The 27,857-nt window shown below is 40.9% G+C and overlaps 2 long non-coding RNA genes across 2 annotated transcripts in view; both read right to left on the bottom strand.

The window, feature by feature from the left end:
• The window catches only part of LOC144241716 (uncharacterized), a 47,071-nt gene extending 19,537 nt beyond the window's left edge, over positions 1–27,534 (bottom strand). Inside the window, exons 1-2 of the long non-coding RNA XR_013338169.1 lie at positions 27,303–27,534; positions 25,030–25,229 (exon numbers count right to left, since the gene is read on the bottom strand). This is a non-coding gene — a long non-coding RNA (uncharacterized LOC144241716). The remainder of the gene's footprint in view (positions 1–25,029; positions 25,230–27,302) is intronic.
• On the bottom strand, positions 5,833–17,041 carry LOC144241717 (uncharacterized). Its single transcript, XR_013338170.1, has 3 exons — positions 16,904–17,041; positions 6,511–6,567; positions 5,833–6,001 (listed from the first exon to the last, which is right to left on the bottom strand). It is a non-coding gene; the product is annotated as an uncharacterized LOC144241717 (long non-coding RNA).
• Positions 27,535–27,857: the final 323 nt, after the last annotated feature.

Here is a 27,857-nt window from a genome sequence, read left to right as displayed (position 1 = left end):
TTTGCCTACATTAACTAGTGCATCAATCATGATGCACTTTTCAAGGCACGAGATTAAAGGTTAGTCTCTCCCTCCCCTCCCTTGTAAACAGGGATACACTCACATACCTACAAAGGGAACTGACCATCCAAGGAAGTGTGTGATAAGTGCCAAAGAGTGGCACAGGCAATACTCTGATGGTATGAGCTGATCATCTTACTACCAAGCACAGAGAATTCAAAACTGGCCCTCCCCCACCACCACTTCTTTGTTTTGAGCTGAACCTGAGCTGAGCTTTAGACCTTGAGTTCAGTTATTTATAACCTTGTCTTTGTTCCTCACTAGAAAGACAACCCAGTTCCTCAAGGGCTTTGCTGATGGCACCTAGCACAATATGCTCAATTAGTAATAAAATAAATTCACACTTAAGCCTATCAGTTGCCCCATTTTTAGACCAGGCATGCATATGGGATAGGTAGCAAGTGCCCGCTCTGGGCCATCCTATTTTTTTTTTAAGTTCATTTATTTATTGAGAGGGGTGGGGGAGGCACAGAGAGAGAGAGAGAGAGAGAATGAGAGAATCCCAAGCAGGCTCTGCACTAGTGCAGAGCTGCTCTGGGCAATTCTAATGCTATTGTTTTTGCTTCCTTTGATATTTCTTTGTAGAAATACAACTCAAACATCTGGCAGGGTGTGGATGGGGACAGAAGTGGGGGAGGCCTCTTTGTTTGAAGGAAACTCATAGGTTTATAGAGATAGAAGTGAGTCCTGGTCCAACTACCAACAGATGTTCTGCAATCGCTCTTGGCTGCTGAAGACCTGAGAGCTGAAGTTCCCAGGTGGCTGCAGACCTGCCTGAATGTGACAAGGAAGGACATTCGTTAGATCCCCCAAACCACTGCCAGAAGCCAGTCTCAGGGTTCTGGGCTGGGGCTGCCTTTCTGGGTATACCACCTGGGTCATGAGGCCTGGAAGATTACCTTGATGGCCACATCAATTTGGCAGAAACAAAAAGGCACTGAGACATCAGGCAAGCTGCTATTAGTGTCTGTGTTTGTGATCTTCTGGCACTTACAGCCCACACTGGCTGGCTTTCTAGTTTGCTCTGGCACTCAGGCCTGGCATTTCAGAAAGTTCTGGCAGCAGGTCCTACAAAATAGTAACTTTAAAAATTGTGGAGAAAGTTAATGTCACACTGGCAAGGCTCACCTGGGGCCACCTCCATCTGTCGGCCCCTCTTTTTATGGCTCTCCATTTTACTTTCTCTTTAGTGGTCAGACCCTCTGTTGTACTTTCTGTGTCCTCACTGGGGAGAGGCCTGTGGATGGTCTTCCACTGTCTCCTGGTTTATGACTCCCTCCTCCTTACAGTTTGACTGCTGGGCAAGACAGCTGAAGTAATTCCCATAAGGGCTGTCAACTAAGACTGGAGTGGAGAGGGAATGGTTTCAAATGCAGTGTATGTACCACACTCTCTACCACAGATGGGTAGAGGGGCCTGGGCAGAACATGAGATGTTTATAATGGGGCAGCAGGAGTGATCTCAGGTCTCCTTCTGCAGCCCAAGGCAGACTGAACAGAGACAGTTGTACCATATAGGGCTTTTCCTGTTACCCTCTGGGCTTTGGCTGCAGTTCCATTGTTGTAAGCAACAGAAACAAAGTATGTTAAGTTTTAAAAAAGGAATTTGCTGAAAGAGTACAGGGTAGCTCACAAAGTAGAGGTTGATTAGCTTACTCTTAGAAAGGGCAGAAAAAGGAAAGGTCTTGGGATCAAGGTAACAAGGCATAGGCACATATTAATCCCTTCAGAACAATTTTGTGCCAGTTTCAAAATGTACACTGGTGAATCTGATTGACTATCTTTGGATCAAGTGACCTAAACAAACCCAAATAGATTGGCCTACTTTGATCGACTGGGAGCTCACTTGTGAAAGAAACAGTAATGAGGAGATTCACCAGGACCTCACAGAGCACAGGGGAGGGCTTGTCCTCAAAGGGAAATAAGGGCTCTACCAGGAGAAAGTTGGCAAAATACTGAGTGGCCCAAAGCAACAGAAGTCCATCACTCAAACCCATAGAATCCCTTTCTCTTCACTCCCGCATTTGCTCTAACTTGTCACCAAACGGGTTTTGCTGTGAGAAAAATGGTGGAGGAGGTAAGGGAGTCAAGGACAGGAGAGGACCCCATTACTGCTGGCAAGCCCAACAGACCTTGACAGGGGAGTCCTGGAACTGTTTCTACTTCCTTGAAAACCTGAATAAAAGTTCATCATCCAAGCCAGAAACCGGGGAGAAACCTACACACCTCCATTTTCTTTCCTCTTCCTCCCAAATGAAACTGGGTACCAAGTTCTTTGACTTTATCCCCTGAACATTTCTCATCTCTACACAATCCTTCAGGCCTCCAGCCTCTCATCTGCCCACAGCCAGAGCCTCCTAATCTATCACCTTGCCTCAAGGATGTTTCCTCCAATACTCTCTCATGATGCAGCCAGAGAGATCTCTTGCAAAGCCAAATCTGATCAGGTCTCTCCCTCTCAGGGGATTCCATTGCATTCAGGAAAGACTTGGCACACACACAGGGCCCCTTGATTAGTCTCCAGCTTACTTCTTCAGACTTCTTGCAAGTTTTTCCTTTCTTTACAACTTTCACATGAAGTTTCTTGAAGCACTATTAGTGCTGGCTAATTGTCTGCTTTGAAGAGGTGGATAAAAGAGCTATCTTCCCACACTGCCTAGATTTTAAGGGACTTAATTGTGTCCCTTGAAATTCATATGCTGAAGCCTCAATCCCCTGTTTGACTGTATTTGAAGAAAGGGCCTATAGGGAGGTAATAAAGGTTAAGTGAGATCATAACGGTAGGACTCTAAAATAGTAAGACTGGTGTCCTTAAAAGATGAAGGGGACCAGAACTCTGTCACGTGAGAACACAATGAGAAGGAGGCAGTCTGCAAGCCCAGAAGAGAGCTCTCAACAAAAATCGACCCTGCCAGACTTTGATCTGAGACTTCTAGTCTCCAGAATTATGAGAAAGAAATTGCTGTTATTTAAGTCACCCAGTCTGTGAGATTTTGTCATGGCAGCCAGAGCTAAGAGAAAGGGCAAACTGTGAAAGAATCCACATGAAACTTGACATCTCTTTGAAGTCTTTCTTTTTGTTTTTTTAGAATATGTTTGGTATTTTTGCATTCTGTCTCAAGTAGTCTTATTTGCTTAGATATACATATATTGGTTTAAATCACGTGCAGTGAATCAGACCATAGTGATCTGCTGACTTCTAGTATCCCCAGCCCACACCGCATTACATCCTACCACGCAGTTCCAAAGCCCATGTCAGCTGTTCTCCTCAAAGCTTTTGTGCACTTTGCTCTCTGCTAGAACAGTGTCTTCCTGACTCCCTTTTGCACAATTGGTGAACCCTTTAAAGCAAAACTCAGTGGTTCCTTCCACTTGTAAAATGTTCCTGGCCTTGCACCTCAACACGGACATCCTCCTTTGTGCACTTACTATGCCTTCTGCAGATGTACAGCCCTTTATTACTCACACGCATGTTTATGTTTGACCCTATGTAGTTGTAAGGTCCTTGAGGTCTGATTTACTGGCAAGTCCCCAGGGCTTAGAAGAGGGTGAAGCACACAGTACATGTTTGGTAACTGTAGAAGAATGAATGAGTGAATGAATGAATGAACTCACAAATGAGCTTATAAAGCAGCAGTTATCTCTGTGGCTAAAGGTGGCAGCAGCAACTGAGTTGTCTCACAGAAGCTGGGGGGAGGGGAGGGATGGCTCAGAGAGTCAGCTGAGATTTCTGCAACTTGTGAGCCTGCTCCCTAAACCCTTATTGCCACTCACACTAAACCCCCTTTCTGAGCTCTCTCTAATGTAGGAGAGCCCCTTAGTGTCTCATGCTTGAATTATCATTTATTTAATTAGGACGGTGGTCTAAAAGCAAGCCCCTCTTCCATCACTCTGCATAGCAATGCCAGGAGTATTCACTCAGCCCACAATTCTACCCCAATCCCCCACATATCTGGAAAACTGGGTCTGAGGAATTTAAGCTCTTCTGGTTTCTAGCCTCAATTTACTTCTCAGTAGTAGTCAACAAAGTGAATTGGCAACACTAGTTCTAGGTATTCCCAGGAGTGAATTCAATTGATGAAATTCCCAGCCCTCGGGGACTTTCTATCCTTGTAGCCTTAGCTACCCCACCTCCCTTCACCATCTTTCTTCACCTGCTCCCCATTACCTGAACATACCTCTCCATTCCCATTCCCTTGCCTTTACATAGGAGTGTGTCTTTTCCGCCACTAGAATGTACTACCTGAAGGCAGAAATGGGTTTCTGTCTCCTACTGGGTCTTGTTCAGTGGTCTGCACCGGGAACTCAATGAACACTGACTGAAGCAAGAAAGTTAGTTAGCAGGGAACAGCTTTGTGGGGCTCTTCCTGACCTTGTTAGCTTCATTTTCTATTTCCTAAGATCCCCGCTTCTTTCTGTGCCTCTGTCTGGGTCCTGCCAGCTGAGGCACTTGTGATGATCTGTCAGTTTAGGATGATGCCCTGCATCAGAGTGCTGGTGATGGGGGAAGGACCCCAGCCTTTAGCTTGTCAGAAGGCAGACATTTTCTTTGAAGCTTGATAGAAGTGGCTAAGTCTTTTTTCCTTAATGATTTCTCCAGAATAGAAACTACATATATAATTTATTATGTACATATATGTATATTTATATTTAGTGTTCATAGTATATATAGTTTCTACACACACAACATACACACACTTTGAAATATATTCTAACTAGTTGGGGATTCTTTTTATTTTTGTGAATGACAAGGATGTAGAGCAGAGAGAAAAAATAAAGCAGCAAGAGGACCTCCAAAGAGCTGAATGTCATCTAAGGAACTGCATCACATGTATATATGTGCACATGTATGCACACACACGCACAGGGGCACACAGGCCAGGGAGCCCACAGCATGCACTGCCACTAAAGTTGAGTCACAACATAGGTCTCATGAGCATCATGTCCAGATGGCTTTGCTGGCATAGTCAGACACAACCTGCTCAGAACACACAGATTGCGCAGGTTGTGTCTCCTTCACAGCAGAAGTCACGACCAGCACGGTTTCCTACTATCTGTAGCCATGCATACTGCAATCTGCCAGAGGGGGAGAAAGGGAAGCAGTTCACAGACATCATTATTACTTGCTCAGCAATGTGGAGCCCTCCTCTAAACTGGCTATCTCGTCTGCCAAACATGGCAGCCAAGATAGCTCCTGTCCTGAGACTGAATCAAGGAAGTGAAGAATTTAAGAAAAAAAGTTAAAATCCTCCCAGACAGCAAGACCCACAGTGTTCTGGGGCTATATCTAATTAACTTAGAGCCTCTGATGTCATCAGCTTCCAAGACTGGCATGGTGCATTTGCAAACACGTTCCAGGAGAGTCAACATGATCTGGTGTTGACACAGGCCCATAACTGTCAGAGGCAGTAATTTTCAATTTATGGATGCCATAAAGCTTTGGCAATATGATTGCTACAATGCATGGTGTGTTTTTGACAATAAGCAGGAGGTGGGGAGTTGGGAGTACTGGCTCCACATTTGGCCATGGACATGGGCTCATGAGGGCAAATCTGTAGTGACTTCTGCTATTGCAAAGGAACTGCAATAGTAGTTCTGACAATGAACTCAAGAATATTACGCGATTCTCTACTAGCAAACTCTAGACTTCTGCATCAGACCAAAGGTCATTATTTATTCAAAAAGCATTGATTACCACATATCATGGGCCAGGCAAGTAGTGCAGAATCAGCACAAAGGAAACACAAGAAATGGAGTGTAAGTTTACCTCCAGAGGACTCAATAAAAGTTAGGTCTCCTTGCTTCCAAGAACCCTCATAGAGGAACAATGAAGGGAGGGAAAAACAAGGAGGGATAATGAATCCAGCTGTCATCAGCCTTTGCTCCTATCACCTCAGGACTGGAGTGTTCACAGATGCAGGTTTGGGATTGATTCATGTGGGCTGCAACAGAAAGAGTAATTCCTTCATCGTCTGAGGCCCAAAGACAATAATGGGCCTGANGCCATCTGGATGCCCTCTTTGGAGAAGTGTCTGTTCATATCTTCTGATAATGGGCCTGATTTTTGACCAAAATAAAATATAACCAAAAATATTCATCATTTATTGTCACTGATAGACCAAGGCCAACACTTGGAGGTCCTCAGAGGCTAGGGTTTGAAAGCCCAGGCAATGTGGTTCCAAGCTGGTATAGAAGAGTATCTCTGTTTTTTGCATGCATGTATGCATGTGCACATATGTGCATATTCCTATGGGATGGTCTGAATCTCTCCAAATAGATCTCTATGGTTCTCCAAAGCAGAGGTAGCCATGTCATTGAGAGCTATGCAATCAGCAAACACTTTCTAAACACCTAAAGGGTGCCAAGCTGAAACAGAGGGGCTAAAGGGCAAACTGTGTGGCTGTCAGAAGTTAGTGTACATCTGCTTAAGAATAGAGAGGAGAGAACTTACTTAGATTCATATTCAGACACTCATTTTCAGGCTATTCCAAGCAGGAAAGGCTTTTATCTTTAACAAAAAAAGAACAAGAATAAATGTTACCACTATCTATCAGAATGGCTAAAATCCAAAACACTGGCAATACCAAGTGCTGCCGAGGCAGTGGAGCAGCAGGAATTCTCATAAACTGCTTGTAGGAGTGCAAAATGGTACAGCCACTCTGGAAGATGGTTTCTTATAAAATTAACCATACTCTTACTATACATTCTGGCAATCATGCTCCCTGATATTTACCCAGAGGAGTCGAAAATTTATGTCCACACAAAAACCTGCCCACTGATGTTTTTAAGGCAGGTTTATTCATAATTGCCAAAACGCAGAAGCAACCAAGATGTCCTTCAGTAGATGAATGGATAAATAAACTGTGGTACATCCAGGCAAGAGAAATATTATTTAGCAGTAAAAAGAAATGAGCTATCAAGACATAAAAATGGCATGGAAGAAACTTAAACTCATATTACTAAGTGAAAGAAGCCAATCTGAAAAGGCTACATGTTATATGATTCCAACTATATGACATTCTGTAAAAGGTAAAATTATGGGGGCGGTAAAAAGATCATTGGCTGCCAAGGTCTAAGGGGAAGGGACGGATGAATATGTGGAGCACAAGAGATTTTTAGAGCAGTGAAATTATTTTGTATGACACTATAATGGTGGATACATGTCTTTTTACATTTGTCAAAAGCCATACAAGGTACAATACCTTCTAATGTAATGTATCGTCTAATTCTAATGTAAACTACAGGCTTTGACTGATAACAGTATGTCAGTGTTGATTCAATGACTGTAACAAATGTACCATTCTGCTGGGAGATGTTTATGGTGGGGAAGGTTGGCAATGGGCAGGGAAGGGAGTATATAGAGAACTCTCTATACTTTCTATTCAATTTTGCTCAATTTTTGTGAAGCTAAAACTCTAAAGAATAAAGCCACAAACAAATGAATAAATAACAGAAAATGGCATTCCAGTCTGTGGACACTTGAAGAAAGGAGTGGATATGATGGCTGTTTCTCAGCTACAGCCCTCAGCAGATTTCTTGGGTTCTTTTTGACACAGAAATATTGCACATTTTTAAAGTTTATTTATTTTGAGAGAGAGAGAGAGAGCAAGTGAGCATGAGCAGGGAGGAGTAGNTTGACACAGAAATATTGCACATTTTTAAAGTTTATTTATTTTGAGAGAGAGAGAGAGAGAGAGAGCAAGTGAGCATGAGCAGGGAGGAGTAAGGAGAGAGGGAGAGAGAAAATCTCAAGCAGGTTCCGTGCTGTCAGCACAGAGCCTGATCCGTGGCTTGAACCTACAAACTGTGAGATCATGACCTGAGCTGAAATCACGAGTCGAACGCTTAACTAACTGAGTCACCCAGGCACCCTAGAAATATTCCGTATGTACACAGCCATATTTAGAACTGGGACAGTGGCTCCAATGAACTTATATTCAGCCCTAGGAGTTTGGGCCACTGCTTCCAACCCAGTAGCCAGATGAAATCTACACAGGGGAACTGATGCAGACAAGAGCTCCCCGTGTTCCACTGCCACGAAGCCTTATGTCGAAGAGTAAGAATGCTTTTGACGCCTGGGTAGCTCAGTCAGTTAGATGTTGGACTCTTGATTTTGCTTCAGGTCATGATCTCACCGTCCTGAGATTGAGCCCTGTGTCGGGCTCCGTACTGAGTGTAGAGTCTGCTTGGGATTCTCTCTCTCCCTTTCCCCTCCCCTGCTTATGCTTACACTCCTGCGCTCTCTCAAAATAAATAAATAAACATTTTTTAAAAAATTTAGAAAAGAGAGTAAGAATGGTTGAGCAGGCACAGTAACATGGCTGTGATATAGTAAGTGAAAAAAAAGTACTATGCAAAAGAGCGTAAATGGGATGGTCCCAATTCTATTTGATCTTAGACAAAAGACATACCAGTTGTTAACAGTAGTTGTCTCAGGATGACAAGCTAATGTGTGATTTTTATGTTCTGCTTTATGCATCTGTACATTCTAAATTTTCTATAATAGAGATGTATTATTTTTAAATCAAAGACATAAGAGAATGATCATCCATCAACAGAGATGCCATTGAAGGTCTGGGTTTATCAAGTTGAAAAAGGACCAGCTGGTAAACCTCCCTAACATCTGACGCAGAGTGAGCTTCTGAAGAAGGACTGAAGAAGGACATTTGGGTTAAAATTAAAACTGTGCACATGATAAAACCATATGTGTTGTTTTTAAGTCAACCACTTGGGCCCTAGCAGTAAGGATCTGTTCAGTTCTTGTCCACTCCCAGGAGAAGAGAATCAAAAGAGCACAAGTATTTGAACATGGCAGGTTTTCCCATCAAGGCTCAACCTCTTCATGCATGGAAAGCAAAGGCTCTTTCCAAAGCTGTAAAGGGCAAGCATGATAGTGTCTGAAGCCCTAAAACAGATATAAATAAGACAACTAGAGTCATGGGCCTGAGGGTTCACATCTTAATAGGTTGTGAGTAGGGAGGTGGGAGGAGGAGACAGAAATTAAATAAACCTGAACCACAGCCAGGAATCAAACCCAACACCTTTTACTTGATGTGATGGCTCTTCCAGGAGCCTGTTAACACCTCATAACTTAACTGACACCCACAAAAGAGACCCTTCCACAGCGGCAACAGAGGACAATCCACACATCCAGAAATGATCACAGTTTCTGGAGCAGAACAGACAATTCTTCCCAGAAAGGCTCAGCAGTGAAGAAGTAAAAGAATATAGGGACATTTTTTAAATGTCCCTCAACATTCCTGGGTGTGATTTGTTCATTCAAATCCTGGGAATGCACATTTTTGTATTTCAGTGAAGGGCTCCTGTTTGATGTGTGAGATAGTGGGCATCAAAATCCCATCTAGGAAGCTAGATGAGAACTTGAGGAGGGGCCTGGAAGTCCTACCAAAGGCTGTTGGGCCACTGAGGTGCTGTCACCTTGGGTACCTTTAACATGACAGGAAACATACTGAATCAAGGTCACTGCAGAGGTCAGGGACTCAGCTGAAGATCAAATCTGCAAAGTCAAGCAGGTGTCGTTCCAAATATCCTGGGTCTTACAAAAAAATTAGAGCTGAAAAATTCTCAGAAATCTTACGAATTGACAGATATCTCATTAGAGGTTAGAGAAGTAGGAATAGGACTAAGTATGTGTTATTAAACATTAAATGGCCTTTCTAGATTCTTCTGGTGTATGAAAAACATTGATATTCACATCTCCTTTATCTTTCACAACAAAGCTATATGATAAGTAATATTGTCACTACCATTTTATATGAAGAAACTGAGCCTCAGGGAAAATGCCTTGCCCAAGATGGTAAGCTAGTAAATAAAAGAGCTGGGATTTGACCCCAGATCTTCTCACTCAGCACTCTGTCTACACTGCCTACCCTAGGGCAGCTGGCAGAGTACTACAGAGGAACTTCCAAGCAGGACCTGGAATGGGAGCCTGGTCGATCTGAGAGCCTTTCCAGGACAGGGATCATGTCCTATTTACTTCTGTCTCAGGGTTGGTGTATGGAAGACTGTCATCACATATGGATGGTGATGGAGGAAGAGGAGTCAGGAAGATTTGAGGCACCCAGTGGGACCCAGTGCCAGCTCAGAGACCGATGGTTTGGGGCAATTCAATGTCTCATGATGGGTTCCATTAGAAGGGAGAGCAATGAAACTTCTTAGAGCACCTCCAAAAGTAGATGTGGTATAGTAACTACAGCTCTGGGCATCTGTGAACCTCCCTCACTGATCTCTGCAGACTTTCAGAAACAATTTTTGGGCCACTTCTAAGGTTCAATCTTTCAGCTACTGAAGATGAAGCAGGTGACATTTAAATTATTTTTGTGTTTAAAGATAAGATAATACCTGTTTTTGAACTTATCAATCTAGAGTGGATATCTTTCTAAGTCACTAAATATATAGATCTATATCACCATGGTTAATAGTTGTACCGTTCTCCACACGTACAAGAAAGAACACAATAATTTATTTAACCGACACTCCATTGATGGTCATTTATGTTACTTCCCATTTTTTGCTACTATAACCATGCTGCTGTGAACATCCTTGCAAAGACAGTTTCTGAACTTTAAATAAAGAGGATTGGAAAAAGAGAAAAGAGAAAGAGAAAGAGAAAAGGTGACTTTCAGCCTGAAGAGGAAGATTATGTGCTTCATGGCACATATGGAATTTGAGCTGACTTAGTGGTCAGATAGAAATTATGAGGTAAGGATGGGGGAAAAGGCAATCCAAGTAGTCGACTGACCTAGAGCAAAGGCAGAGAGCTGGAAAAGCATGGGGTGTGCATGGAGAAAGAATATTGTACAATGAGATTACAGCACAGAATGGATGAAACAGAGGGGCTGGAAATAAGATTCCTAGGTAGGTTTGGACAAGACTGGGGAGGGCATCAACATGAACAATGGTTTCATATTGACCCATTCATGTCAGATATCCTTCTAGGCCTTAGTGCTCAATGGGTAACTCAAAGTCAATTCTCCTGTTAATGGTAATAAAGGAAAAAGAATGCCCTTGATTCCAGACTGAAACATTGGAAAAGAAAATTCACAGAATCAGAAGTTCAGTGAAATATGCATGAAATCACTTAACATGCAGTAACTGTTCAACAAGAGATAATTATTAGTATGCACAACCACAAGAGATCATTTTGAAATTCTAGGATTCTGCAGTTAGGAACTTCGCTTTTGTCATGTTGACTTTGCTCTCTTTGCATTTGTGTTTTTAGTTCCCAATAAAGTTGCGTGGGGAGAAGCAAGCTTGATTCAAGGAGAGAAAAGGAGAAAACCCACACATCCAGGAAGCTACTGGAACTAGTTTTCAGATTGCTCTTTCTCTTTAGTATTCAAATCCCTACTATCTGATCATCAAATTCATTGCAGTGTAAACGGGCCTATGATTTTTTTTCTGTGTTTGGAGTTTATATTAGAAATTAAGATTTACTGCACCTGCAGACCATTTTTAGCCTTTTTATGAAAAAAGTGGAGGCAATAGAGACCCACTTGTCCAATGTGTCATTTTAAACACGGTGGGCAAAGCGGAGGGTGGCAGCTTTATTTATCACCACACGCTTGCTGGAGTGCTGGTAAATGGAATTGCTTGCTCTGCCAAGCACACAGGGAATAAGCACAGCAGTGAGGCTGGGTTTTTACAGCAGCTCTGTGATCTTGAATTATGAAAGGATTAGACAAGGTTTGAAAGAAGGGAGGCTCTGTTGTTTTTCTTCCCTCCTTTGTGAAGATTTGAGGGTGAGGAAAAGCCTAGAATAAAGACAATAAAAAAGTCCGCCAGATCATGCTCATTGGAAAATGGGTTGGGAGAGTTCTGATTTATTCCCTCTGATTATTTGCCAAGTCAGAAATCATGATGCAAATAATGACTTCTCTCTCTGGAGTCAGGAATTCATTAGTGTTAGACCTAAAGTCCTGCTGGGGCCCTGAAGCACTTGCTTTCACAGCCAACCTTAAGGGCCACACAGTATTCCATTCCATGAATTTGAGAGTTGAAGCCCGTGTCTGTTTAATGACATTACTAATAAGTGAACTGTATTTTTTGGAGATGCTTATCTTTTCTCTTTGCCACTAAACTGTGTCAAATCCCACTGACATGCGAGCTGATAGCATTTTGATATTTTTCTCATTTAAAGATGTTATAGATGCCAATAGTACCATTTCTACACCAATCCTTTACTTCTCTCTGCCTGCCTAACCTTTAGAGCACTCCCTCAGGTCCTCTCTGGTCTTCCCATTATCCTTGGGTGCCACTGTAAGGTGTGGCTGACAGAAGCCATCTTCTTGGAAACCTTATTCAAAAGCCTCAGTGTAATGGGAAGTTCTCCTTGCAGATCCAACCTTAGCTTACCTCGCCATCCTCATTGGCAGCCACCAAACTCCTTGAACAAGTCATGCTCTCCCTTATTTCTGGGGCTTTGCAAAGACTGGTCCCTTGGGAAGAAACACCCACTTGTTAAGGCCAGCAAGGGCTGTCATAACCAAATACCATAGACTGGGTGGTTTAAACAGACATTTATATCTCACACTTCTGGAGTCTGGAAGTTCAAGATCAGGGTGCCAGCATGGTCAAGTTCTGATAAGGACTCTTTTCTTGGCTTGCAGATGGCTGCCTTCTCACTATGTCCTCACAAGGTGGAGAGAAATCTCTTTCTCTTCCTCATAAGGAAACCAATCCCACCAGGAGGGCTCTATCCTCATTACCTCATCCAACTCTACCTCCCAAAGGCCCCATCCCCAAATACCTTCACATTAGGAGTTAGGGCTTCAATTTATGAATTTTGCAGGGACACAAACATTCAGTTCATAACACCATTCCACGATCAAATAGGCTTTGCTTCAGGACTTGACTTAAATGTTACCTCTGCTGGGAGTATTGCCCAAAATGCCCAAGGCTATGTTCTCTTACAGCATCCTATGTTTATCATGGTACTTCTCATACTGTGATGCAATTGTTGGCATACCTGTATGTCTTTTCCTGCCAGGCTGAACTCCTTGAGGGCAAGAACTGAGTATTATTCCCTGATGGATCCCTACTACTCAACATGATACCATGGATATAGTAAGCATTTTAATGCCTGTTGCCTGACTCCATCAGTCAGGATCACCCTAATTGTTTCAAACAATAAAATTTAAGATAAAGAAGTGTATTCCTCATATACATAACAGTCCAGTGCAGTCGTCTGGCAAGAAGCATTCCATGGGGTGATTTAGGAACTCAGGCTACTTCCTCCCTGTGGCTCCACCATCCCCTAAGGCTTTAGAGTGCTATTCCAGTCAGCAGATGGGAAAGAAAGGATGGAAACAACATACTTCTTGCCTAATCACTTCTGCCTGGAAGTGACATGCTTCTCTTCCAATCACATCCCATTGGCAAGAAGTGGCTCCAGCCATATACAAAAGGTGAGAAACAGGGGGAGCAGGCTGATAAATATGGTCTCTGATGAGCAGCTGCTTCCCAATAATCACTTCTTATTATGGAATGAATGAATGAATGAACAAATGAATGGATGATATCAAAGATACAGTTCAGTGGAAAGAACACATGAATGTTGGGACCAAGAGGCAATATGTTAAATCATCCAACACCCTGATTTTATAGGAGAAGCAAGAGATCCAGAGGAAATGACTGGCCCCAAACTGCTTAGTGAAAGACCTGGGGTTTGAATTCAGGTAACCTTGGTTCCTGCCCTAGTTTATTGAATGGAAAAGCCACTCTCACCCACCCGCCTCCACACCTCTCTGAACTTCAGCTTTGTCATCTGTAAAATAGTAGTGTGCTAAATGCTCCCTAAGATTCATCCCAGAAAAGGGGCCACAACCAAGATCCTGAAGGTTTGTTCTGAGAATGGTACAGTTCAGGTCCCTGGAATCACACTTGACAGCCAAGAAATAAAAATCTGATCTGTTGATTGGTTGTTTTACTGCATATTCTCTGTTGATCAGAAATCATTCTTCAATGAAATGAACTACACTGTGAAGGTATTTAGAATTGGGGTGACAGAACACTATCCTCATACCTTTATTCATCCATAATTAGCCTGGGTTTGTACCTGAGGTCAGTGAGCATGGCCTGAATGCCTGTGCCATTCCTCAGGCAGAATCTCAGACCATCACACAGTGAGATTGAGAGTGAGACTGTTTCTCAGTTATTTGAGATGAGAATTTGACATCTGATGGTATTCGGATTCTTAAGAGCAAATGTGTTCTTTCTTTGTAAACATTTCTTACCATGCATTTCATGCTATTCAGATGTGCTCTAAATCTCATATTTTAAGACAACTGGGTAGAAAAGATAAAAGAGGACTGAAAAGCATGCCAACTTCATTAGGAGACTATTTTATGAAATAAAAATAATAAACTTGAATGACAGAAGTTTTCAAAATGAAGTTCAAATGGGAATAAACAAACTTAACGAGTCATTTTTGAGAGGTTACTGTGAAACTTCTAATGTTTCTTAGTCCCCAGACTTTCTTTTAGCTATAATGACTTTCTAGACTCTTATTTAGCTAAATGACTTAGGCTTAAAATTCTCAAAGTGCAAATCAGTAAGAGGGTGTCCTAGAACTCTTACAAGTTTTATTTCCGTTTAGAGCATTACATTGTCTCAGGGGAAAATAAAAGGCATCCCCAAAGTTCTGAAAGCTTTGTATTCCCATGCATATGACTCAATAAACATGATCACAGCCTCCTTTATACCTCCCAAACTCCAGGTCTTCTCACTGTGAAAGCCTGTTCTGACTTATATGCCTTACCTCCGGTCTTATTCCCCTCCATATATCCCTTGGGAAGAATATCCAGTTCCTGAGGTTGGCAAAAGGGTAGCATAGAAATGATGCTGCATTGAGAGTTACTGACAAAGCACTTCCTAGGCTCAACTTCGAGAGGAGGCCTCCCCACCCTGCCCCAGCCCCGGCACTGCCATTTCACACAATGTACCTTCCACCCCAAATCTGGAGCACGGATCTATAGAGAAGGGAAAAGCAAGCTGTCTAAAGAGTCTTAATTCTTCTTCATGGAATAAAGCAACATGTTACTGTGGCTTTTGACCTCCAGGGGTTGGATTAGATGATTTTCCACACGGTTTATTGTGAAGGGTTTTATTGCGCATTCACCTCACGGATCCCCTGCAACAATTTAATTGCCATAAAAATAGCTAACATATGTGGCAGGTTTTAAAAATGTCCATCCGCCAAATGGATTTGCTTTCCATGGGGCCACCCACCGCTGGCAGCTTTTCCTCCACAAACCTCACTAAGGTTCTAAGCAACAGGGTTAGAGTCACCCTGAGGAGCTGTAATGAATGTAGCTCTCAGGAGAGAGGAGACAGACTCCCTGCCCCTACGACCCTCAGAGACATGTGTTGGTTGTCATTTGTCTTTTTCTATGCTGGTGGGAGTTTTGTTTGCTTGTGTTTCTTCTTTGGGAGGTGAGTTTTTAAGAACATTTTGGGAAGGTGAGTAGGGGGATGGGCTAAATGGGTGATGGGTATTAAAGAGGGCACTTGTGGGGATGAGCACTGGGTGTTGTATGTAAGTGATGAATCACTGGATTCTACTCCAGAAACCAATACTACACTGTATGTTAACTAACTTAAATTTAAATAAATATTTTTTAAAAAAGAATATTTTCTGAGGAACATCAAAAGTTTGTATTTTTCTTGATTCCAGGAACACAGAATGATCTAATAGGGCCCATGGTCACTGTCTCAGTGGGCTAGCCCATCATATTCTCCCAAGCGTTCTCATTTGTATGCCAGCAACATTGCTAACCTATCTGTTAAAAACATAGAGAAAGTGGGGCGCCTGGGTGGCTTAGTTGGTTAAGCATCCGACTTTCGCTTAGGTCATGATCTCACGGTTCATGGGTTCGAGCCCCGTGTCGGGCTCTGTGCTGACTGCCAGCTCAGAGCCTGGAGCCTGTTTCAGAGTCTGTGACTCCCTCTCTCTCTGACCCTCCCCTGCTCATGCTGTCTCTCTCTCTCCTAGAAATAAATAAAACATTAAAAAAAAAAACATAGAGAAAGAAATTTACCATAATCTGCTAGAAGCAATGCAATAATTTCCTTGGTAGGAAGTCACTGTCTTTACAGCCCATTAGCTACTAACAACAATACTAAAAAATATATATAAATTAAAATTAAAATTAAAAAAAAACATGGATGCGTGGCTCCTGGGTGGCTCAGTCAGTTGAGCATCCAACTCTTGATTTTGGTTCAGGTCATGATCTCACAGTTCCTGAGATCCATTCTGTCAGCCTGCTGGGCTGCACAGAGCCTGCTAGGGATTGTCCCTCTCCCTCCGCCCTTCCCCGGCTCATGTGCATGTGTGCACTTGCATGTGCATGCGTGTGTGTGTGCATGCACGCGCGCTCTCTCTCTCAAAGTAAATAAACTTAGAAAAAAAACATGGATGCGTTTCTCTTTACATAACAGATGCTACTTCTCAGAGTGAGGCTGCCTTCTGAGAAATCCTCCTAGTTAATTAATGTCTCCTCCACAGACCCAATAACTAAGTGTAATTTCTCCCTTGACCTGTCTTGTGACTTGCCATAGTGCTGCCAAGTGTCTTTTGGGCAATCCAAAAGACAGCCTCATAGAAGTACCAGAACAAGCCTGTTAACAGCAGTTCCCCATTCTTCCTCAGTAGCGGTACTCCCTTCAGTTGCCGACGACCCAGCCTGAAGAGGACACTGCCCATCAGAAGAATGCCATTATATGCCCCTGGGTGCCAGCAAGATTTCCTCAGCTCCAGGTATGAGAAGAAAGTTGGGGGAAGGTCAAATAAACCCTCCTCCTGTCCTGTGCCCTCAGACCCTCACCTTAACACCTGTTTCAGGAGTCTCCATCCAGGCCCTGGGAAGCGTCTCTTGGGCAATTCCATCAGCTTCTGATCTCAAAATTAATCCAAAGGGCCACAGAGGATCCTTCCTTTCTTTACCCTCCTGGTCCAACAGGCTTTTTTTTTTTTTTTTTTTTTAATCCCCTCCTCTTTTCCCTGTAGAAAGAGCATCAGAGAGAGGAACATTGATTCAGGAGCTAGTAGCAGAATTCATCTAGTGGAGACTCATGTTTTGTGTACCAAAACATTTGGGGGATAAGCCACTGTAGCAGATGGGCTACAGGAGATGGTCTATAGGAGATGGGCTGAATGAGAGAAGAAGGTTTATAAAGCGAGAATTTTTGAGTTTCTAGGAGCAGTGCTGGAGGGAGATAGGACCTGGGAAAGGGGAGAAGCTGGGATAAATGAGAAGAGGTGATGTGAAGGGATGACCCAGGAAGAGAGCAGGGGGTCTGTAATTCAAGAGAAGAGAAAGTGAGTGAGAAATTCCTAGTGTAGGATATGACAGATGGACTTTTCAGAATAGGAATAGCTAATCTTTTCAGTATAAAGTTGTTTATTCTGCCATGGACACCAGTCTTATATTAAAAGGAGCTGAATTAAATTCATTCAATGAAACAAACTGTAGGTTTAAAAAAATGAAGATCATTACTAATTAATGAAGATCATTTTAATTAGTTCAATATATCAAAATATATCACATACACAGGCACCAAAATAAGCTGAAATTATTTTTTTATACACAGCTACATATTGTACCTGGGATAAGAAAGAGGGTTTTACTGCTTCTCTTTAACACAATCATTCTCACTTACATCTCCCTCGTCAATGTTACTCCTACTCGGTACCTAGTGGGAACGGTCCTTGGGGGAGGGGAAAGAAAATGAGTGTCGTTCATATTTGTATAGATACGCGATGAAAAGTAATAAATCAAAAATTTAGTGGAAGTGAAAAATCTGAGTATGAAACCTTGGGGGTGGGGTAGCCAGTTAAAATACAGAATACCCAGTTAAATTTGAACTTCAGATAAACAGGTGACTTTTCAATATATGTCCCAAATACACTTCTCCTTATACTAGATGTCCCACAGTTTTATTTGCAAAAGCTGGCAAACCTAGAGTAGGGGGGTGCTAGAATATGTTAGCAGGAAAAACCATTTTACACCATTTTAAATGGCATAGAAGAGTATTATTTGGGTACGGTGAACATCTGGGTTAAATGATATTGTACAGTTTCAAAGGTACTGTATTTAGAATCAGGCTCAAAGCCCTTCACTATGAAACACATAATCTGAATATATCCTTGCAACATCAACACCAGCCACGAGATCATCAAGGAGGTCTTAACACCACTGTCTTACTGATTGTCTAAAAAAACAGCTATTTTATCTTTCAAGAGAATTGTTACTTAGACCCTTAAGCTTAAAGAAAAACTAATTACTACAGAGGCAAGTAATAGCCTCTCCTTTGACTTCCTACCTATAGGATCAACAGAATGAAATGCAGCCTGGGGACCCTTACCTACCAAAGACTGCAGTTCTCAACTAGACCAGCTGAGTCACCAAATAATCAAGTTGGAAGCCCTCTCCCCACTCTCCTACTACCTGGCCTTATCAGGCAACAATAATCATACTCTAAAAATGTCCAAATTTTGTTTTAAAAAAGAACTAAGCCATCCACAGAGGCAAAGTGAAACAATAAGAAATATTTTCCAATTAAAAAAAGGTTATTACAAAAGTGCTTAATAAAATACAAGGCAAATGCATTTAAAGTCATGGCTTAAAGTGAAATGTGGGGAACCTGTTTCATTTTTATTAAAGCTGGATTTATTGCTTTGGTTTATTGGTTTATGTTCCCAGAATTTAATTTAGTCTCTAGATGATTTGCCCAAAGGAAAGCAGATGGGTCAGCTGGGCGTTAAGACTATACTAGCCAAGGGGTTGTGATATAGGTACTAACTTTGGCTCCCGTCAGCCACCCCCAAACAAACAAAAAACATTCCAAAAAAGTCTTTCCAACTCACTCTCAACTTAATCCCTATGCTTTTTTACCTTTGCATTAGAACCTTACCTTTCTCTCTCTCATATCTGCAAACTTAAATCCTACCCATCCTTTAAGGTTCCTTCATGGCATCACCCCCTTCCCCAGCCTGTCAGCCCTTAGCGGGGGCTGCACTGCCCTTGGGGAGTATTTTGAGTATCTGTGGGGATGTTTTTCTGGTGTTTCCATGGCATAAAGATATATCTATCTATATAGATATATACATATATATAGGTATATATGTATATATATATATACATACTGTTTTATAGAAACAATTTTTCTTTTATTTCTTCTTCATATTACAGCAGGAACATTATGTTGATAATGTTGGTTTAAAAATTAGATATATAAGGAAAAAGTAAAGGGCCAAGAGTAGCCATGACACTTCACTTCTGAAAAAGAAAAGTACAGAGCAGATATTTGCCCAACCATATTTGGATTTATGATGGAGCTATAGAGATTACGACAATGTTGCGTCAGTCTAAAACTTGATAAACTGACAATGGAATAGCATAGAGAGCCCTTCAATGGGCCTATATACGTATGGAATTTTGTATATTATAGAGAAGGCATGTCAAATTAAGGTAAACTGAGAGACTGTTCAATTAATGGAACTGAAACATAAATGTTATCCATTTGGGGAAAAATTTGAGTCTCTACCTCACATCATACCAAAAATCACTTCCAGATGCATTAAAAATTTAAATAAAGGAACAAAACTTTAAAAAATATATGTGAATAGAAGGTATCTGGATGATTCAGTCAGTTAAATGTCTGACTTTGGCTCAGGTCATAATCTCACAGTTTGTGGGTTTGAGCCCCACATTAGTCTTTGCGTTGACTGTGTGGCGCTTGCTTTGGATTCTCTCTCCCTTGCTCTCTGCCCCTCCCCTACTTGAGCCTTTTCTCTCTCACAAAATACATAAACTTCAAAAAAATAAAAAAATATATGTGGGTAAAATGTAGCCATGAAATAAAGACGTTTTTAAAAGAAGACATAAAAAGTATTGATTATAAAAGATTAGTCAATTTGACTACATTAAACTTAAGTACTGTATCTTAAAAAAATTTTTTTTGATGTTTTTTGATGATTTTTTTGACAGAGAGAAACAGAGTGTGATTGGGGAGGAGCAGAGAAAGAGGGAGACACAGAATCTGAAGCAGGCTCCAGGCTCTGAGGTGTTAGAACAGTGCCTGATGCGGGCTTGAACTCACTGACTGTGAGAGTATGACTTAAACTGAATTCGGACGCTTAACCAACTGAGCCACCCAGGCACCCCTAAGTATTTTATCTTAAAGAAAGTGAAAAGTTACAAACTGGAAGAAGAGGCTTGCAACTCATATAACTGATAAAAAATTAGTATCTTGGGTATACAAAGAACTCCTAAAAATCATAAGAAAAACAGTAATAAGCTAATAGAAAAATTAGCAAAAGGTAAGACTGGGCTTTCCACAAGATACACTATAAATGGCTAATAAATATGAATTCTGACAATATAAAGTATTAGAGATAATATGGATTTCTACAGTCTCTTATATGCTGCTGTGGGAATATAAATAAGACCAACTATTGTGGAAAACAGTTTGGCTTATGAACTAACATTAAATATCCAAATACTCTTAATGACACAACAATTCCACTTCTAGGCATATATAGAGAAGAAGTCTTGGACAGGTACACCGAGGAGTATGTACCAAAATGTCACAGCAGCACTTTTCAAAATGGCAAATATTAAGAAACAACCCAAATGCCCATCAATAGGACAGTAAATGAATAAGCCATAGAATGTTCACACAATGGCACATGATGGAGTAGTGAAAACCAGTGAACCACAGTGACACATGCAACAATATGGATGAATCTTAGAATTATAACACTACAAAAAAGATATATGTGAATCCTTCTCATAAAGCTAAAATAAAAATGTGTTCAAAAAACTCATACAGATTCAATGAATCTGTATAAAAATGGAAGCAAGACAACACCAAACATGGGATTTGGGTTTTGGTTAATCAGGATGAGAGAGACAGGAGGATGGTTTGGAAGATATCTCCAGAGTCGGATGTAGGTTAGGGTGAAGGTCCTACCTTTTATGTTGGGTGGTGGCATCACTGGTGGTTTTTGCTTTATTAAAAATAGCTAAACAAGCAGAAGACTAGAAGAGGACCATGAATAGACCAATAACGGATATTGTATGGGTGATCAAGGATTATGACTGATCAGTTCATGCACAAAAGATTTTTTTTAAAGAATTAAAAATACAGTGTGTTTGGGTGGCTTAGTTGGTTGAGGGTCCAACTCTTGATTCCAGCTCAGGACATGATCTCACANTGTGCTTTCTCTCTCTCTCTCTCAAGATAAAAAATAAACTTTAAAAAAAATAAAAAGACGAATAAAGGGAAGGAAAGAAGGAAGAGAAATTATGTGTATAGGATGCTATTTATCATATACAAATTTCACTTCAAAACAATAAAGAGGGCCTTGGAAAATATTTGTTATAAAAGGAAGAAGCAAGGTACCTAATAGATTTGTAAACTGCTGCCCTAGCCAAATGCTGTTTTTTTTGTTTTTTTTTTGTTTTTTTTTTTACCATAATCTCTCAACCTCTATGTCATGTTGTACCACTCATAAGGCACTGTACATAACTGTCTGGGTTGTAAATTTTTAATGTACTTATAGTATCTCTCCTAGACTGTAAGTTTCTTGAAGGTTCTGGATTCTCCACAATCCATAGAGTCTTGGATTCATAGAGTGAGTAAACACTCACTAACTTGTTGAATGAACAAATTATACTATTTAATTTGGTGCTTTAATTTCTTGGAGAACTAGGTTTAGTGAAGAACAACAGGTAACAGCCCCTCCACTTTCTGGAGTTTATCAGGCACTCTTAGGAATACAGCATCTGAAATGTCAGGAGAATGTCCACTCCTGGATGTAAATGTCCAACTTAAGAGTTTTGACCTATAGTTATTTAATCCTAAGATACTCTAAAATGAATCCCAAGGAATCTCAATTATCTCCATTTATGTATAAAAATAGTTAAAATGTATTAAGTATCAACTACGGGTCAGATGCTTTGTATTATCTTGAACAAAGAGATTTTTTTGGTCCTTGTATTACCAATAAGGGAACTGCAACTTAGTGAGGTTAAGAATGTTTTCCATGGCTATACTGTTGGCCATGGCAGGACAGGGCTTTGACTTCAGATCGTTTGATGCTGAACTAGTAGCTTCTTTCAACTATGTTATGCCACCTGGGGACCTTTTCATGTCTTCATTCAAGGTTTTGTTTATTTATTTGTTGTTGTTTTTGTTGTTGTTTTTCAGGGTACTTTACAGATAAAAGGCAACGTCTGCAGGATTCCATTTGCTGAGGCTAGAGAAGAATAAAATCACTTCTATAGGCACAGAAAAGGCAAAGAACCCTTCTATGCACAGAAGTCCAGAGGTAAGAAAAGCATTTGATGTGCTTATAAATCAAAATAATGTTATTAAATTATTCAGTAGGAGAAAGTGATTAAATCAATGGAAGTTCTACATCATTCTCAACTTCTACTACCATATACAGCAACCATCCCTTTCGAAACCACTTGGAGTCTCAGTCCCAAGACTTTCCCATACATTCAGGCAGCAAGAATCATTACAATGAATGACAACATCTTACACACGTGAGACAGAAATCTGAGGAAGCAAAGCCAGTGGGAGTTGTTTTGCACAAGGAGATCCCCAGAGTAAAACCCTTAATAAAGATGGGAGATAAAGTGCCTTGAAATCTTTGTAAGGGCCCCACGGCGAGATGAGGGGAAGTCATTTAGGAGACTTGTTGCAGATCCATGAGAGAGATGGTAGTGGCAGAAAGCAGGGCAGCAGTAGTGGAATTTGGCGAGAAATATACAGAGTTAATATATTTCAAAGGCAGACTGTCAGATCTGTATTTATTGGATATGGGGAGTGTGGGAGCAGGAGGCTTGAAGGAGAATCTGGGTTTCTAAGTTGGGTCTCCCAGTCCACCAGCACAGGCCCTGGGAGTGTGTTCCACAACTTTCTGCAGACAAAGCCTTAAAAAATAGTACTGTACTTTTGAGACAATTGAATGACTGGTTGTCAAAGCCATCATGGATGGCTTTCTGGTAGAAAAAAGAAAACAGTTTGGAAGCTTTGCAGGCCAGAAAATGTGTTCAGAGGCTGATGACAACTTTCTTTTTAGAATATCATCTTCTGACCATGGGCTTCACAGACCTTTCCCATCCAATTTAAAAGCTCAAATGAAGTGATGTGGATACCAGCCCCAGCAGTGCATTCCACTGTGGGGAATATGTTTTTCAATGGCAGTATCACAATTGTGTCTACTCTACTAATTCCTTTTTATAAACCATGTTATTCTTTCCTGCCTAATATATTAGTTCGGATAATAACACCATAAACCCCAAAATAGAAACTATTTGATGAAAAGCAAGATATATTAAGAAGGAAACATATTAATTACTATATAAAATATTAACAGACATGGAATTACCAGAGAAAAAAGATGAAATCTTATTGAGGTTAAATTTCTGAGCATAAATGTTCCCAAGTATGGATTCAGCATATAATCTTTTCCAAAAGTCTTAAAAGATTGAACAGATGCCCCTAAAGGTCAGTGAACTACATTGAAAATTTGGCAGTAATTTATTCTTTTCTTCCCTACTTTCAGATAAGAGGTGAGAGGTGGTAGAAAGAGGGTCAGTTCTATCATCATCAATAGATACAGAAGAACAAAAAAATCAAGCTGGACTCCAGAGGAAGCAAGGAATCGGAGCCTCTCAATCTGGCCATCCTGCAGAAAATGGTCTGGAATGGATGGGAAACAGAAATAATAACTTGGCAAATGGTTTTGCAGAAGGTTTTCCTTTATCAAGGAAAATGTTTAATCAGAGCTAATGTTGAAATGCTCCTAAACGATGTTTACTAAAAGGAAGTGGCTATTTTTACAGGATAAATAAGAAAAAATCATTTCCAATTACAGGTAAAGATAACGCCAATAGATGGGATTTGATCATCTCATGCTTTGGCAGGGAGAAACAAGCTTATGAAGAACCAAACATCATGCTTTTAGCTCCTACACATTTCGCCTGAAAGGAATTCTTCTATATGGTGAACATGCCACCCTTTATGCAGCAAAATCCAGCAAGTCCAACATCGTTTTCTCAAAGCCCAAATCCTTTCAATAAGGCACTAAATCATTTTATTGCAACCACCAAATGTTTTCTTATTGCTAGGAATGGTGTGATACACTTACTTTTTGATATATGCTCCAGGTTTTCAAGATTCTGTTGGAAAGAAAATGATCCTTTATGACATTTTATAATATTCCACCCCATTTATTGCTTTCCAGAATTTCTATCATTAATTAAAGGGCCTTCTTTCACTGTCACCCCTCCCCCAAAACTAATCTATTCCCCAACTGCTCATCGTAGACTAAATAAAAGTCAGTCTATCACAGCAGCAGTGATGGTCATGCCAATTTCACAGTGTGATTTGTGCACTCATATCATTTTGAAAATGACCCTGCCCTCCATCTGTCTCAGCTGAATGTCCTGCTTTTTTCCAGCCAGGCCTTGGGAACAGCAGCACATGAAATAAGGGGAGAAACATAGAACGGTGTCCCTTTTGCCCCATTAGCTGCCACACTCACAGACAGATACTGACACAAAGAGGGGACCCCAACTAATGCCTGAAGACATCAGAGAAATTTGGGGAAGAGCAGGCAGTCTATTTTTCATACATTTCCAAGAAACCATTTGAAGGTGAATGCTTTCATGCTACAACTGAAACAGACGAAAGAGATAAAAGGCAATTTCCAATTTCCACGTCCTGTCATTTTACCCTCATTTACTAGAAAATTACCAATGGTAACAGCTTAATATATAAGAATTTAAACTACATTAGGGTTTTTAAATATTGAGCCTTTTGGATAATAATTTTTTTCCCAAGAGGTAAGTGTCAATCAGGCAGCCATAAAGGAGAAGACACCTTATTCCCTGATTATTCAAGCACACTAGCTAGCACCCCTCAAACCACATACCTCCTTTGGTTGAAGACCAGAAAAGACTGCAGGCAAAGATGGGGTTTGAAGAAGACTTTGCGTAGGGTTATACTGGTCTTCCTCAGCTGCTTTCTCTGTAAGTCTTGTGTGGCCCAGACCCCCCTCAATTCCTCTGAAATGGGTGGAGTTTGTCTTTTTGTCAGTACTCATGAAGTAGAAGGCTCCTCATCCAGTCCCATCTAGAAGAACACGTTTGACAAATTTCTCAGCAAGGGAGAATAATGTCTAAGAATATGGGTAGTCAGTTGCTTGATAGTACAGCATCCAGATGCCTTACTGAAATCTCTTTTTAGTTATCATGGGTGATTACAAACTACGCTGTCACCCACCAATCACTTCCTAACATCTGCTTACAGCTGCATTTCAGGCCAGGATGTTCATACTTTACTGCCCAAACCAAGGTGGCTGTTTGAATGGGAAAATAACAAGCAAAGAAACAACACAATAGTATTCTCTTAAAGCTAGGCCCTTAGCTAACAAACATACATTGAAGTAATTCAACATCACTCTTTCCTAATAACTTAGCTTTTGGATATCATGGTCCAGTTGTTTCTTTTCTCTTTCTACTACGCAGAATACAGGGTGATTCTTACGCTTAGAAAAATATATGCAAATAGTCTATTAGAGTGCCCTATAATATGGTTGAGGTTGGCACCAAAATTTATATATAGAGAAGACTTACGGGCTGTAATACTATTGAGGCAGATAAGAGATTTGCACTGAGGTCTTTAATTATATAGCAAAGACATGCTTTTACCTGGACTATGTTTATCTTGGACTGTACCAAGGCCAACGGAAATCTGAAAGACTGTGGAAGACTATGAAAGAAAACCCCCTTACCTCAGGCCACCAGCAGAGGCACTGCCTATGACATTCAAAAAATATAGCTAATTTTGGGGGGTAGGGGACAGGGGAGAATGGGTGATGGGCATGGAGGAGGGCACTTGTTGGGATGAGCACTGGGTGTCATATGGAAACCAACTTGACAATAAACTATTTAAAAAAATTATAGCTAATTTTCTTATCTTAAGAACTGCCACTACCTAACTGGGATAAGCCAGTTTTGTCTTCTGCTGTCTTGTCTACTTTAATTCTTGACTGATAAAATTGTGTTCACCTCCCACAAATTTTACAGTCTCCCCATCAGTCTAAATTATGGGNATGTTATATGGAAACCAACTTGACAATAAACTATTTGTAAGAAAAATAAATTAATTAATTAATTAAAAATAAATAAATAAAATTCAATTTTAGAAATAACTCAAAAAAATAAATTATGGGTATGTTTTTTATTAGTCATCCATTATAACTTAATAGGATAATTAAGTCCCTAGTTTTCCACTGTTCCATGAGGGGCACTATTAAATTCAGAAGTATTCATACAAAATAGCTCTGAGGTTGTAACATGGAATCTAGAGCATCTATTCCAAATAAAGACAAAGTTACAAAAGGAAATTCAGAATTTTGTGTGTATGTACTTTAGCAAATTTCCAGAGATCTTCAAGCTAAGAAACTGAGGGGGAAAGAATTAAAGTGTAGGAAATTTAATTTTTCTTTTTATTTAAAGAAAATCCAATTTTTATTGGCTCAGTGACATCCAAAAACATCATTAAAGCCTAACAAGTACAGGCGGGATAGATCTCCCTCTCTTGCCCCCTTCTATCATACACACACAAGCACACAAAAACTAAGGAGTTCTGGAGAGTTAGAAGAGAACACGTTTGGTCGTGTTTTTATGCCCACCCCACCTTGGAAAAGACTAGGTCATGGATTTCTCCATTGTCTCCATCTGGTAGCGAAATTTGGAGGAGGGAAGCAAGGTGTAGGGCCAGGTTTAAATGCTAATATGTGCTTAATAATGTTTGTCCTTGTGTAAAAGGGGGAGAGGCATAGGAGGGAGCCTCTTGGAACTAAAGGCAATCCTTCCCCAGTACCAGATAAGATCCACACACTGCTTTTGTGAACCTTTGAAAATTACAAAATAAGGACTCCTGGTCGTTGCACTATTTTGTTCTTACTGTGATCTCAAAGAGGCCTGAAAACTGAACCTTCTGTAATTCGAGAATACCAAGCTGACATTCCGCCTTTTCGGTTCCCGTTTCTTTCACTAAAACAACGTGGAACAAAACTATACCACATAGTGTATAAAGGCTCAAAAACGCATCCTCATCTCCGCGCCAGAGACCAAAGTAACAGAACAGGAAGCCAGCAACACTACCGGCTACAGGAAGAAAAGGTCAGTGAAACCTCACCTTCTGAAGACCGCCAGTCCTTCCGGCAGAGACTACGCCTCCCAGCATGCAGCGCGGCAGCGTCCTGGGCAGCTGCGCGATTGACAGGTGCATGCCGGGAAGTGGAGTTTCCGTTGCCACTAAGCGATGCAGTTTCCTCTTTGGTAACGCCGCTCACACTGTGTAGTCTTCGGGGACGAGACCATATATGAAACACTCACATTAGGGATTCCTTTCCAACCCTAGTCTGGTCTTCCCCCTGCAAAGTAATTTTGGGAACACGCAAAACAAAAACAAACCCCAAACAATCATTGNGGATTTCTCGGGTTATCAAAAGCCTGGAACCTTATCATAAGAAACTGGGCACGGACACCTGGTATTACGCCAAAAGATGCTTCCTGTCCTTACTAGAAAACATGTCAAAACACACAATCCTGCTTCGTGACAGTGTTATTCAAGAATGTGTCCAGTTTCTAGAACAATGTGAACTTTATGGTAGGAACATCCCTGCTATTATTGAACCACCTCTGGAAGAAGAAAGAATGCATACTGGAAAGAATACAGTCACATATGAAT

The sequence above is a fragment of the Crocuta crocuta genome, unplaced genomic scaffold (genome assembly GCF_008692635.1).
Source record: "Crocuta crocuta isolate KB4526 unplaced genomic scaffold, BGI_CrCroc_1.0 scaffold17, whole genome shotgun sequence".
Classification (NCBI taxonomy): domain Eukaryota; kingdom Metazoa; phylum Chordata; class Mammalia; order Carnivora; family Hyaenidae; genus Crocuta; species Crocuta crocuta.
Note: the sequence above shows the minus strand (reverse complement) of the source record. Positions and strands in the feature narration are given on the sequence as shown.